Below are 12943 nucleotides of genomic sequence, written 5' to 3'. Positions count from 1 at the left end.
TTTGTTTGGTATTTGGGGCTCTTGCAGGGCTTTGGGGTTATCATTTTGTACATCTGTTCTCAATGTCCAGGAGGAGAAATGAAGATAGATACAGCCACAGCACAGACTGAGCTCAGGACAGAGCTCTGATGAAATTTCCAGTTTCAAAGGTTTATCATGTATTGCCTCTTTTTGAGTCAAGGGCATGGGGTCAGAAAAATCCAGTTAATTTAAGGTTCTGGTTAAACAAAATTAATGTAATAATACTTTGACCCTTTCCATAGATTTTCACACCTGATCACATTTGCTGTCCATTACACTCTTGAGAAGCTGGTTCCTCATGTTATATACTGAGATCTAGAGAGACTAAGATTAGTAGATCAAGCATCTAAAGTCTCATTCAAGTGTTCCTTTCAGTGTTCACATCACACTGTGATATCCACATTAATTATACTTTTACTATATTTGAATTGACTTCCTACAAATCAGGCCACACAAGGCTCAACTAATCCCACCATAGTTGGAGAAATATCTGATTGTGTGCTCAGCACTCAAAACAGCTTAGGTGAAAGTCATGGCTAAGAAAATAGTTGCTATGATAATAGTGTCCTTAAGCATCCCAGTTGAGAGATATTTATTTGGCATAATATGGTCTTGGCATACTAAACACTATTTGCATCTTTGTGTGGAGGACACTTCACTTGTCTGTAGTATTTCTGTCTGTGGGGATACATCTTTGAAAAGGTATTGGTGTCTCCAAGGATACACTGCTTGACTTCTGAGTGGTCAAAGAATGCTAATATTTGAAAAGAAAGGGGAATGTATGATATAAGATTCCTTGTATGTCCTTTAAGTAATAAATCATCTCCACTGATCTTTGTAGGAATCTTATGAAGTTGGTTGAGCAGATATCATGGTCCCATTTCACAGAGTAGGTCCTGAGGTTGAGCTAGGTCATCATGGTACCCTAATCCTGGTTGAACATACCTTTCTCCTATGGTGCTCACCAAAGCTCACTTAGCCTCAGAATGCCCTTGGAGTTTGTTACAAGTACAGCTTTTCCAGCTCCATCCCAAACATACTGAATCAGAATTTCCAGGGATGAGACTCGATATGAAGATATATCAATCGACTGATTGATCAATTTGTAAAACTGCCTGGCCTATTATTACTGAAAATGAAGAATTTAAGACACGAGAGAATGGCAGATGCTAGAGCAACAATTTCATAATCATAACTCTGAGATCGGCACCATCTCTTGTTGGAGGTGGAGTGGGAATGGAGATACACAACAAGCACCAGACACCGCCTGGCCTGGGAGAGTTTATAAGGTAGTTTGTTCCTAGGTCAATGGTTCTCGAACTCTAACAAGCATCAGAATCATCTGAATGGCTTGTTAAAACACCAATTACTGGTTCCCAGCCCGAGTTTCTGCTTCAATAGGTCTATATCGACCAAGAATCTGCATTTTTAACAAGTTCCCAGGTGACACTGGATGCTTCTAAGTCCGAGGATTACACTTTGGGTACTCCAGCCCCTTGGAGAAGGGAATGGCAACCCACTCCAGTATTCATGCCTGGAAAATTCCATGGACAAAGGAGACTGGTGGGCTACAGTGCATGGGATCGCAAAGAGTTGGACACAACTGAGCAACTACACCCCTAGACCCGGCATCCTTTTAAATCTTATGGCTGCCTTAGGATTTAAAAGAGATATTTCAGAATAGATCCATGAGAGAAAAATAGAACACAAGGAAACAAAATTCCCTGTGGTGTACTATTGCCTCCCGGGTGTCCTCGTGTTCCTTCACCTACCAACACAGGGCCACATGTTTCACGCCCTTCAGTCACAGTGAGAAATCTCCCTGACCCTTGGAAAACAGTCCCATGTTCTTAACCACAAATGTACTGGACAGCACCATTTCAAGTGGAAGCATTTGCTTCCTTCATGGTCTGTTTTCTGAAGAAATATTGGGTTGGCCAAAAATTTCTTTCAGGTTTTTCCATAATATGTTACAGAAAAACCCAGATGAACTTTTTGACTAACCCAATAGAAACGCCCTCTGCTTTGGAGTCCAGAAGGAGGTGGCAAAGAGAATCATCTCTCCCCACTGGCTAAGACAGTGCTTCTCAAAGCCTAGTCCCCAAATCGACAGTGGCAGAATTGCCAGGGGTATTAAGGATAGAAATCACAGGACCCACTGCAGACCTATGGATCAGAATTTCCGGAAGTGAGACCTGGGGATGTGGAGTCTTAAAGTACCCCAGGTTATTGGCATTTCTGATGCATACTAAAGTTGGAGAAGCCCTAGGGAAAGGATTTACCCAATATCAGGTTTGGGCAACCCACTCCAGTATTCTTGCCTGGAGAATCCCATGGACAGAGGAGCCTGGCGGGCTACAGTCCATGGAGTTGCAAAGAGTCGGACACGACTGAAGCGACTTAGCATGCACACACACACGCACAGGTTTGGATAAGGACCCTTAGGAAAGTCTCATTTCCCTGAACTGAATGAACATCTCTACCCCTTTCCCGTACTTACATGTCCCATAAGAAACCACTTGAGACACCAGCCCCTCCTTCCCTCACCTTTCCACATGGCTAGGCCCTCCCCCACAAACCCATATGAATCTATTTGCCTGGGACATGTCTCAGGTAGCTAAGGCACACACACACCCAAGTCTGACAAATTCCACTGAGTGAGGAAAAGATTCTTTTATTTTTTAAAAAAGATGCTTTTATTTGATGTTTCTACCTTCCCTCTCTTTAAATTTTTATCTCTCCTGCTTTTTTATGACACGTTCTGGAGATGTTTCAAAGCCATTTATATTCCATAGTGACTTTAGTCTTGTTAATGTTCTGAGAAATGCCATAGCTTATATTGCAATGATGCAATAAGTTACGAGAGAAAACAAGAGTGAGGGTGAGAGAGAGAGAGAGGAAAGTGGGGAGGAAAATAACTGAGAGCAACGTTGATTAGAAAGATAGTCAGACACAGGGGTTGGAACTCTTCTCCGCAGCACTAAAATACTGTCAGCCTCATTACTTGGCATACACCTCTTCCTATCTTTCTAGAACGGGGAAGACTTGGAAGTTTAGGGATGAAATGCAATCCCTTTCATTTGCTTTGGCAGCTATAAGTCTGCCAGTGTTTTTGCTTTTTGGTTCATTTTCAAGTTAGAGGAAGTATATCTTTTGTGTCTCCTGGGCTAGTCACTGTGTAACGTGTTTTTTTTCATTATGGTTTTCTGAAGATAGGTCCACATAAAGTGGATTAACTAATGAAGGTGGGAAAACACCCTGGGGACATAGGTTGCTAGGACACAGAGACCATACAACCAGACAAATGAGTCCTTTGTATGGGAGGGGGCACCGCCCATGTGCAGTTCATCAATGCTCATCTGTAACAAAGTTTCTAAATCCTGTTTCTCTTGCTCCTTCTCCTCAGAGTGTGTGTGTGTGTGTGTGTGTGTGTGTGTGTACAAAAGAGAGTAAATGTTTGGGGGGAAATGTGTGTGTGTGTGTGTGTGTGTGTGTGTGTGTGTGTGTGTACAAAAGAGAGTAAATGTTTGGGGGGAAATGTATGTGCTTTAGACATCATAATCATGTTATCAATTTATTTAGCATAGTAACTTGACAATTCTGCAGAGAATCATATGCAGTGCTTTTTTTTTGCATTACTTTTCAGAATTTTGCAAATGTTATTGACAACTAAATAAAATCTGTGAAAGAAATAAAGCGTCATCCCCCCAATAGTTCGAAATAGAGTCAGGTCTTTTAAAAGTGACCACTTCCAACATGGGGTCGATGGACACCCACAGTCTTTCTCTGGCCCCGAACGTGTCCTTTGACGTCCCAGCCACAACTATCAAAACTCAGTTGTTGGAATGGAAGGAGTCACCCTTTGAGGCTAACACACTGGAGAACTATAAGTTAAAGGTTTAACACATAGACATTTATTTGATTCTCTCACTTCTCAAGTGCTTCCCTGGTGGTTCAGTGGTAAAGAATTCGCCTGCCAATTCAGGCAACCTGGGTTCAATCCCTGGATTGAAAAGATCCCTAGGAGAAAGAAATGGCAACCTACTTCTGTATTCTTGCCTGGGAATTCCCATGGACAGAAGGAGCCTGATGGACTATAATCCATCGGGTCACAAAGAGTCGAAAATGACTTAGCAACTAAACAAAAACAATCACTTCTCAAGGCCCTGAGGAAATAGGACATGGAACAGGTTAAGCCTTGGTTCTATTGGCCGTAGTGGCGAGAGGTCAGAAAAGGCCTTAAGCTGGCTACACTGGCATAGCAGGCCAACCTGGGCGAAGTGCCCTGATGAGGCACATTGAATAGCCAGGAACTCACTTGAAGGTCCCAGAAGCCTGGTGGTAAGGACATATAAATCTATTAGGATCATACTAGGCTACAAGTAACAAAATTCGATCAGTGGTTTAAACAAATAGGGATTTTAAAAATATGTAACAGAAGCCTCCAAGTAGGTGGTTGTAGATATCAGTTCTACTGCCCAAGAATGCCATCAAAGATCTAAGCTTTCTCTTCTGCCTCACCATTCTTAGCATTTTGCCTTTCACCTTCATGATTATTACCTCGTGGTCACAAGATGGCTGTGACAGCAGTGCTCCGAAGAGGCAGGAAGATGAGGAAAGAGCAGTACCACCACGTCCATCACCTTTTTATCAGGAAAACAAAATCTTTGCCAGACACCCCCAATAGACTTCCATTTAAATCTTGTTGGCCAGAACTATGTTACGTGCCCCACCTACCCAACACCAGTTGTAAGGGAAACTGGGAAAGGGAGTCTTTAGCTGGGCATGTTGCCACCTTAAACAAAACCAGGATTATGCTAGCAAAGAAGAGAGAAATTGATCTTGGGTAGACAACAAACAGTGCCTGCCAAAGACCAAAGGGGAGCTTTGGCTCCTCTCCTTCAGCTCAGCCAATATTCACAGGGCACCTAGTAGGTGCCAGATACTGTGCCATGTGCTTTGACATCTGGCTTTTGCCCCAGGCTATCCAGAATTCAAAGAATGAAGCCTCTTCACAAGGGTAAATGACCGAAGTGAACATCTAGCTGTGTGTCAAGTTTTATTTTGTTCCCAGCCACCACGCTGCACTGAGCTTTGAGAGTGTAATTTCATCTAATCTTTCAGATACTTTGGGGCAGGGATTCGAACATCAGCTAACATACTCCAGATAGGGACCTTCACAAAGAAAGGGCTTTGAATTTTAGCTATCAGGGTCATTTTTTTAAAGCTGTGCATCAGAGTTATTTTATGCATGCAAATCCCTTTCTGCTTTTTAATTGGATTTGTGCCTGGATGTACTGCAAATTGCTTTTGAAGATGGACTGCCGAATAGGTTCCAACTATGGACCGCAGTATGACACAGGCACCTTAGGTGCCAACTCGCCTCCCTACATTTATCTACCCAGCCTCCAATTTCATCCTGCTTGCTGCTGACTGGTCAGTACAAAGGACTTCTTGTAACCTGAAAACAAGCTCTGAACACCTCTGCCCCTCAAAAAAAGGAAAGGCGAAATAATTAAGAGCTCTAGAATGATTTCAATTAAGGGTTTGTTCCTGGGGATTCTCTCCACGAAAAAAGATGAATAAACAACTCTCAGGGAAGAAAGGATCTTTGCTGCTTTGATGCGGATGGAGCCAACCAGATAATCTGTACACTTTGAAACCCAAGCTCAGCATTTGTTTTTAGTAATGGCAGAAAGGAAAGGGACTTTGGGGAAGTCTGGGAGTGGCCAGTAACATCACATTGCATAGACTCTACAAAGTCAACCTTCCTGCAAGTTGACAAAACTACCCACCGGATGTGATTTGAAAAAGAACTTCTTGCCCACAGATTTTATTCTCCATGGTCTATTGAGGTGAAAATCCCATTAATGTTGTTTCTTAAGAACCTCCTGGTGGTGGGTGCCTTCCATTTTCAGGGAAGGATAACATGTTACCTGGGATTAGTTTATCTGATTGGCCCACTGTCACATAGATGAGATCAGGGCTCCAAAGTTAAGGCACATAAAATGGGCACGTTTTTCTTTTGAGGAATAGCAAAGAAATGGTTTATAATTTTGGGCCCAGGCAGAACTCACTGTAGTGTTAGGAAGAAGTCTAGGCAAGAAAGAACAGGGGGCCACAGGACTCCTGGGGAGAGATGGTGCTGAGAGGGAAGCCAGAGGGTAACAGGGCCCTGGAATGAGGAGACAGTCCTGACACTTGCCCTTGTGAAGTTTCTGTTTGAATCAGAACTGTATATCCATACTGGGTTCTTCCGGCCATTTCTTTCATTGTTGAAGTATCATTGTTTTATAATGCTATGTTACTTTCTGCTGTACAATGACGTGAATCAGCTATATGTATACATATATCCCCTCCCTCTTGAGCCTCCCTCCTATCTCCCCCCCAACCCCACCCCTCTAGGTCATCACAGAGGCCAAGCTAATCTCCATATGCTATAGAGCAGCTTTCCACTAGCTATTTATTTTACACATGATAATGTATACATGTCAGTCCCAATCTCCCAGTTCATCACACCCTCCCCTTCCCCGCTGTATCCTCATGTCCATTCTCTACGTCTGCATCTCTTTTTCTGCCTTGCAAATGGGTTCATCTTAAGTGAAGCGGAGTATAACAAAGTGACCAGTGCAGTGTCTTATTTTACTTATAGAAAGTATCTAATAAATCCAAACCATGAAAGATTGCATAAATAAGTTTGGGGGTGGGGTGGGATATGGCTGATAGAAGGGCAGAAGCTCAGTGGAATAAATACCAGTATTCATTCCTAATCTGTGCATCTCCTATGCGTTGCTTGACCAGAACTGGTATGAAATCCACCCAACATAACATCTTCAGGGATGTTATGAAATAGAGGGACTGAAATTGGTGGATGTAGAGGGTGATGGTAACTTGGGGAGTATGATAAATAGGATGGGCTTCCATTGTAGCTCAGACGGTAAAGAATCTGCCTGCAATGCAGAAGACCCAGGTTCGATTCCTAGGTTGGCAAGATCCCCTGGAGAAGGAAATGGCAACCCACTCCAGTATTCTTGCCTGGAGAATCCCATGGACGGAGGATCCTGGCAGGCTACAGTCCATGGGGTTGCAAGAGTCAGACAAAACTTAGCGACTAAACTACCACCAGGGAAAGGGACATAGGAAGGAGAATAAAAGAAGCAGTTGAGTGTAGAAGCAAAAGAGAGAAGGGATGTCCATAGGAAGAGGGATGATATAGAAAGAAGACATTGGATATTAAAATAATAGTGACAATAGAGCTAATAATAGCAAACACCTATATAAGGTCTGCTGTGTACCAAGGTGAATTGGAAGCATCTCACATGCTGCTGCTGCTAAGATGCTTCAGTCATGTCAGACTCTGTGCGACCCCATGGACTGTAGCCTACCAGACTCCTTCATCCATGGGACTCTTCAGGCAAGAATACTGGAGTGGGTTGCCATTTCCTTCTCCAACCTCCTTAAATTTTCTCAATGATTTTATGAAGCAGATTTATTATTATTATGACTAACATCCCATTTTACAGACTAAGAAATGGAGGCACAGAGAGTTCAAGTCCAAATTTGATATTTTAAAAGAAAAGACAAGTGATAAAGAGACTGAGTCCTAATATCATTTGATCTCTAGATTTTGCGGTTACAAACTTCCCTGGTGGTCCAGGGGTTAAGATTCTGCCTTTTGGTGCGGGTGGTGTGGAAGCTAAGGTCCTACTACTTCCTGGTAAGGAAGCTAAGGTCCCACATGCTATGGGGTGTGGCCAAAAATTTGGGCTTCCTAGACAGTGCTAGTGGTAAAGAACCCGGCTGCCAATGCAGGAGACGCAGGTTCTATCCCTGGGTTGGGAAGATCCCCTGGAGGCGGGCATGGCAACCCACTCCAGTATTCTTGCCTGGAGAGTCCCATGGACAGAGGAGCCTGGCGGGCTACAGTCCATAAGGTTGCAGAAAGTCAGACATGACTGAAACGATTTAGCATGATTAGCAAGCCAATAATGCCCTTTTTTAAGAAGTAAGTTTAAGTCAGGTTTCTGTCCCTTGTAGCCAAAGATTCCTGATTTAAAAAAAGAAAACCCAACATCTATTAACTGTTTTTAATGGAGAGGAGACTGGCTTAAGTGCTTTATAGGAACCATTTTATTTAATCCTGACAACCCAATGCATTAAGTACAGTTATCACAATCCCTACTTTAAAAATGACGAAACTGAAGCACAGAGAGGTGGAATAACTTACCCAGAGTCATGCAGCTGACAGGTAGCAGTGAAGTGAAGTCGTGTCCAACTTTGCAAGCCCATGGACTGTAGCCTACCAGGCTTCTCTGTCCATGGGATTTTCCAGGCAAGAGTACTAGAGTGGGTTGCCATTTCCATCTCCAGGGGATCTTCCCGACCCAGGGATCGAACCTGGGTCTCCCATATTGTAGGCAGATGCTTTACCCTCTGAGCCACCAGGGAAAGATCTGGTAGCAGAGCTGGGCAATAAACTTATGCAGTCAGGCTTCAGAGTCTTCTCGTAACAACTACACCAATCTCTGGTAGACAGACAGACAGAAGAAGAGACTGTCGCCAATCAGCAATGAACAGCAGAAACTGAGGGTAGCTGAATTCCAAGTGCCCCTTTAATCACTAACCTGATAAAGTTATAGACACCCTTTCATACTTCCAAGAAATCAGCCCCTACCCAGATGAGCAAGTGTTTGGAGGCTCCTTAATCTTAGGAAACTGTCATTTCTGATGACTTGAAACCTTGACTCTCCAGTGAGGAGTCCCTGAGCACTAATAGAAGTTAGCTCTAGAATTTTCTATGCCCAAAGAGTCTCCCTTTGAGAGAGGGAAGAAGCCATGATGAAGGCATGCATCTCTGTAGTAATGGGTTATAATATTTTCTGGAACAGGAGACCAGTAGCATCACATCCTGGGAAGTACCATCCTAAGGTTCATGAGCCAGCATCCACTGAGCAAAGCCTGTCTCTGTTCTTGCATGCCTGCAGCTTCTCATTACCATGGAGTCTAGCATCATCCTTAGGGCTTCTGGTCAATCCCTATGAGCATTCCTTCTTCTACAAGGATCTTATATACAATTAACTACTGTAGCCTCACTGCTGAAGGAATTGTGTGTATGTTTTTGGTGACTTTGTTGTTTTATTTTCAGTGTACATGAAAGCTTGTCTTTTGGGAATAAATATCAGCCAAAGAATGATAGCCTATCCAATTGGGATTCAAACAGTTAAAGATTATAAATGCCTTTCATTGTGTTTATAACTGTTAGGAGACTTCCTTGTTAATTTCCAGCTGATTTATATTTTGGTCTCTATTTCTGCATCGACACCATAAAAATGCTATGTTAAATAATTTTATGTTAAAAACAAAACTGGAACTTAATCTTCACTTAAGAGGCAAACAATAATTTTTATCAGCCTTTGCGAATGGGCCTTGCTTCCCATTCATTAAATGTCTATAAATGTTTGCTAGTTCTTAGGGGTTGGATGATTAAAGGGATAGGAGAGACATGAATTTTAAAAAATCAATCACTGTTTGTAGCTCTATTCCAAAATATATCCTTCATGGCACGGTAGATCTTTCTCCATGAGACTAGTTAATAACAAGCATTTTGCATATTTTATAATTATGTGCACTGCCAGCAGAGTGTAGTCGGATTTATTATACATTTGAGTCCCCAGAATCAGAGCCGTGCCTCACAGCACCTAACATAACAAATGGCATGGAGGGGTGCTTTATATCGCAGGATGCTGAGTTGGATATTTAAATAGCATACCCAGGAAGTGTTCTGAGTTATAGTCACCCCGCAAGAGGAGCACCATCCAAAGGACATTATGATTTAAGCGTCATGCTTCAAAGCTGGAGCCAGATGCTCACTGAGTCAGAATTAGGATCTATAAGAAAGGGAACGAATAATTGTTCCCATAAAACCCTAGTTGGCTAAGGAGCAGACTGATGAGAAACATTTGTTAGTTCTGGTTGGGTTTTGGGCACACTCCAGTTTTTAGACGTAAGAGGCAATTCATGCACAGACACACGTAAGGCTCATGTTACTTTTTTTTTTTTTTGATCAAGGACACAGTTGGTGGAAGCTTGGGAGAAGACTCAATTTCTTAAACATCTTTTCTATCTCTGTCCTTTAAAGTGTTGGAATGTGTAATTAAAATAAACTATATGTGGGGAAAGACTCCTTCTCTAGCATAAAAGGATATTCTATAAGTGAAACAGTATTTCTCCCATTCCTACCTTGGAATAAAGAGAGAATGATCCTTGGTTTTCCACCACATGTGTAGGTAGTTTGAAGGACAATTTTTGATGCAAATGGATGCACAATAATTGCTTATATACCACCTTGACTTTTTATGCCACTTCTGCCTGGCCATGGATTATCCTCAAGTTCATTTGAGTTATTCTGGAACATCTCACAGAAAAAGTCAAATGAGCTTGTTGGTCAATCCAGTAATATCTATGGATCTGACCACCAAGACTGCTATGATTAACTCTACTTGGTGGGCTTGGAGACGTGGGCGACTTACCCAAGGTCTCACACTAGATCAATGTAGAAAGCAGACTAGATCGCAGGTCTCCTGACTTCCAGCCCAATGTTCTTACTACTGAACTATGTTCTCCATAGCCTGTGCTGCCCCTAGTTAGTTTACTTTGTGAAATTTATGTAAATAAAGGTCTTGGCTGTTGTTTTCTTTCCCTGTGCTCATGAATGGGTTCATCTCCCCACTCCTGTTCCCAGCACCCTCCCATCTTCCAACCCACCTCTACACACCATTTAAAAGTCTGTGTTTCCTGCTACTATGCAAGAGGGTAGAACATTCAGGGACTTGAGATAAAACTGGGACTTTAGATAAAATTACACTGTGTTCCCTCCAAAATTACTTTGACATAAACAATTACTCCAATAATAAAAGGTGGAAAATACAGTATTAAACGCAATCAGTGAATCTAGATGATCTTAATTGGCATCACTAATTCTTGCATACAAATAAATATTTATACTACCTCCCTTCCAAATTTCAATTTGGACATGCAAAGCCCACTTAGTTCACTGGAGTAGAAAGCAGAAGCCTTTACCAAAGTTGACAATCCACATGGCAATATATAGCCTATGCCTTAAACTCATCTTTATATTGTCTACAGTAACTATTTGTACAAACCTTGGCATGTAGTCGGGTTTTTAATGTGGGCTTCTTAACTGAATGGCTGTTCATGACCAGCTTCACATTTCCCTATTACTTTTTATTCCACAAGAATAAAATGCTTGATTTCACCTTATATTGTGATAGGTAAGTCTTTATATACCTCAGTTTATTAAATGGATTCAAGCATGCCTCTACTAAAACATAGCAATTATGGAGAAGACCCTAAAGATAGTATGCCCTACAGCCTTGTTACTTAAAGTTTGATTCACAGACCAGAAGCCTCAGCACTCTCTGAGAGCATGTCAGAAATGTAGAGTCCACTACAGACCTATGGAATCAGAATCCACATTTACAAGATTCTAATGAGATTCACCTGCACAAGAAAGCTTGGGCAACGCTGTGCTAGGGGAACAGTTGTTGGCCCTGTCACACCACACACCAATAGTCACACTGCATATTCCAGTCCACAAACACTTCTTGAGCCCTTCTGGACTTATTAGGCTCTATTGAGGATATATAAGAAGGAAAAGACACAATCTTTTCTGAGGACAATATATAATCTAGTCCGAAATTGTGTGCTTTATGTTGCAATAATGCATAGGGAAGTTCAGGTGGGTTGGGTGATTTAGGGAAGCTTTTTGGAAATGGAGTTTTTCACAGGTTACCAGGCAATGTTTGGAGTGGTAGGGGAAACTGGTAACAAGAGCTAATGTTTATCAAGTGCTTCTCTTTGTCAGTCTTAGGTTTCACTTTCTAACATACTGGGTTGGAACTTTTTGGCCAACCCAATATTATCCCACTTATTCTTACATTAGGGCTTCCCAGATGGCTCAGATGGTAAAGAATCTGCCTGCAATGCAGGAGACCCAGGTTTGATCCCTGAGTGGGGAAGATCCCCTGGAGGAAGAAATGGCAAATCACCCCAGTACTCTTGCCTGGGAAATCCCATGGACAGAAGAGCCTGGTGGGCTACAGTCCATGGGGTCGCAAAGAGGCAGACATGACTGAGCGACTGAGCACTCACACACGCATCCTTACATTAACTTAGTGAGTTAGGTATAGTGTAGTATCTGAGTACCACGAGCTCTGAAATCAGACACTCTGGGTTTGAATCCTGCCTTTACTATCTACTAGCTGTATAATCACAGGCAGATGTTTAAACTGTGCCTTAATTTCCTTCCCTATAAAATGGAGATAATGGTAGTACCTACCTGTGAGGAGTGCACGCATGCTAAATTGCTCTGTCGTGTCCAACTCTTTGTGACCCCATGGACTGAAGCCCACCAGGCTTCTCTGTCCATGGGATTCTCCAGGTAAGAATACTGGAGTGGGATGCCATGCCCAACTCCAGGGGGCCTTCCCAATCCAGGCATTGGCAGGCAGGTTCTTTACCACTAGCGTCACCTGAGGAAGCGCCATGAAGAGTGAAGGAGTAGATATATATGAAACACTTAGAACAATAACTAGCACATAGTAACCATCCAATACACGTCAGATATTATTATTTCCATTTTATGGATGGGGAGACAAGGTCACAGAGAAATTAAATAACTTTTCCAAAGTCCCACAGCTTATAAGTGATAGAGCTAGAACTGGCACACTGCTTTGTATTTGTATTAGAAAGAGAACACTCTTTGTAAAGAATCCACCTTCATAACTCTGTTACATACCTTTAAATGTTCCCCTAGAGGGAGAAGAAGAAAACTATCCTAAACCCAAACTTCTGAAATGACCTGTGAACCAAATCCTGCTGTGGATGCTGGGCCTATGCAATA

General features: G+C 42.3%; 1 protein-coding gene across 1 annotated transcript in view; it reads left to right on the top strand.

Moving 5' to 3' along the window:
• GRIA3 (glutamate ionotropic receptor AMPA type subunit 3) overlaps window positions 1–12943 on the top strand; it is a 290948-nt gene that overhangs the window by 102910 nt on the left and 175095 nt on the right. The gene's annotated exons all lie outside the window — the stretch shown is intronic.

The sequence above is a fragment of the Muntiacus reevesi genome, chromosome X, assembly GCF_963930625.1.
Source record: "Muntiacus reevesi chromosome X, mMunRee1.1, whole genome shotgun sequence".
Lineage (NCBI taxonomy): Eukaryota > Metazoa > Chordata > Mammalia > Artiodactyla > Cervidae > Muntiacus > Muntiacus reevesi.
This window is presented reverse-complemented; position numbering and strand designations above follow the sequence as displayed.